General features: G+C 33.4%; 1 pseudogene; it reads left to right on the forward strand.

Moving 5' to 3' along the window:
• The first annotated feature begins 260 nt into the window (after window positions 1–260).
• On the forward strand, window positions 261–1,219 carry LOC111751186 (protein transport protein Sec61 subunit gamma-like; annotated as a pseudogene).
• Window positions 1,220–2,656: the final 1,437 nt, after the last annotated feature.

Raw genomic sequence — 2,656 nt, forward strand, 5'->3', positions numbered from 1 at the left:
CTTGTTGTTAATTTAATAGTTACTGATGCTAAACATAAAAGGTGTCACTGTATCTAGTGAATTAATTTACCAGGAAATAATGACCTTTGAAGATTTTGTTACTCCCCTTCCTGCCAGACGGATTTCCTACAGGTACCTGTACGTTGAAATTTCAATTATTTGAACAAATAATTGACTAAGACTCTGGTGTTGACATTGCTGTTAGGTGCCCTCAAGTCGATGCCAACTCATAGCGACCCAATGTGATAGAGTAGAACTGCCCCCATGGGGTTTTCTAGGCTGCAATCTTTATGGAAGCAGATTTCCAGGTCTTTTCTCTTAAGGAGGTGCTGGGTGGGTTCAAATTGCCAACCTCTCGGTTAGCAGCCTGGCACTTAACCACCAAGCCACCAGAGCTCCTTGGCGTTGACATTACCTCTGGATTTTTTCAAACTTCAATCCTGTCCTCTTGACTCAGTATTTCACACTTTTTTTGGTTTGTTTCTTTATTCATGAGATTCATTTATTTTGTTGCATGAGTACTCTGTTGTTGTTCGGATGAGACTACACATAAAAAAAGATGTGCCAATTCAACAGTTTCTACATGTATAATTCAGTGACATTGATTACATTCTTTGAGTTGTGTAGCCATTCTCACCCTCCTTTTCTGAGATGTTCCTCCCCCATTAAAACAAACTCACTGCTACCTAAGTACCTATCTAATCTTTTGAGTTGCTGTTGTAACTTCAATTTCATTTAGCTAGTACTTACAAGAGCCTAATGCTCAAGGCAGATATTTTTCTACTGGTTAGGCTAAGCTATTGTTTCGTTTTAAGAAGACTTCAGGAGATATTTTTGGTTTAAAGTTTAAAGATTATCTCAGGGCAATAGTCTATGAAAATGTGAAATTCTGCTCTACATTTTCCCCCTTTTGATCAAGATCCACTGCTCTGCTACATGTCCCTGGCATCCTAAGCGGCAGCAAGGCAGTCATTCATGGATCAGATAATGCAGTTTGTTCGACCAAGTCAATAATTCGTGAAGAGCTTAATTTGACTGGTTAAAATATGTGCCAAACCTGATAGAAAAGAATTTGAAAGATTGCCATGGCAACAGCAATAGCATTTGCTCTGATGGAATCCATTGACTTCTTTGCAAAATTGATCCAAACCCTGTTAATAACATCATTGTTGGTGGCAGAATACCTTTTTGGAAAAGCCTTTTTCATCTTGAAGATTGATGAACAAGCGAGGGTTTGAGAAGCTCATGGAGTAAAAATTTGTCTATATATTTTGTGTTTTTCTTTCATTTGTTTTTTCCTTCCAAGATGTTTTCTATTTCTAAATTAAAGTAATTTCAAAAATTAAAACATAAATAAATACTTTGCTTTTTGGTGAAAGGAATAAAGGTGATAGGACTTCACTCACATACTTTTTATTATTCTGTCTTTTGATCACTCCAAGTGTAAACTACAAACTCTCTCCAATAAAATAATTCCCGTTGCCTTCAGAATATTACATTTTATGCTGTCAGAAATTATACAATCTCCCCCTTTTTTTCATCAGACTACTTATAGACATAAGGTATTATGCATCCTCATAGCCAATACTGTTCTGATTTCTAACACTGTCGATTAGTTTTGCCTGTTCTTGAACTTCATGTAAATAGAAGCACACTTCCTTTGCCCAACACAATGTTTATGAGATTCATTTGTTTTGTTGTGTCAGTCTTTCCTTTGTTTAATTGCTCAGTAGTATTAGTATTCCACATTATAAATATTTTAAAAGGTGTATGTCCATTCTCCCATTGACGGACATTTGAGTTTTTTTTTTTTTTTTCCACTTTGGAGTTATTATAAATAAAGAGGCAATAAATGATCAAGTACTAGTTTTTTTTTTTTTAATCTTAGCAACATACTATAAGTAGAGAACTTTTACAAAGTTATAAACCATTTCCTGTTACACCACTAATGTGTGAGAATTTCAGTTGTTCTATATCCTCTTCAACATGTGGTATGGTTATTATTTATCTATTTATCAATATATAATTTATCTATCTCTCTGCCCATGCCATGCTAAAAAAAAGGGGGTGTGAAATGATAACTCAATCTATGTTATTTGAATTTTCTTATTGCTGAATTTCATTGAGATATTTTCATGTTGTTATTTACCATTTTTTTATATCAGCTTTTATGAAGTGTTGCTTCAAGCTTTTTCCCTGTTCTTTTTTTTTTAATGCACTGCTTCTCTTTCTATTATTGATTTGTATAAATTTTTATATACTCTGGATACACATACTATTATTTTCAGGTACATGTATATACCGTCTGTGACTTTCCAGATTATTTCCTTAATGGTGTTTTTTCATAAGCAAATTTTTTTTAATTTTGATAAAATCCTATCTATCATTTATTTTTCTTCCCTGGTTACAGCTTTTTATATGCAGTCTAGAAAACAAATGTCATAAAGATATCTCCCACATTTCTCCTAGAAGCATCATGATTTAAATAGCTATGTTTTTTCTAAGTTCCATTTCAAATGAATTTCATTTGGCGTATAGAAGAGGTAAGCGTGAGAATTAGTTTCGAGCTTTTCTCATATATTTATACTATTGTTCAAGCAGCATTTGTTGAAAAAAATATTTTCCATGTTAAGTTGCTTTGGCCTCTTGATTAAAA

The sequence above is a fragment of the Loxodonta africana genome, chromosome 12 (genome assembly GCF_030014295.1).
Source record: "Loxodonta africana isolate mLoxAfr1 chromosome 12, mLoxAfr1.hap2, whole genome shotgun sequence".
NCBI lineage: Eukaryota > Metazoa > Chordata > Mammalia > Proboscidea > Elephantidae > Loxodonta > Loxodonta africana.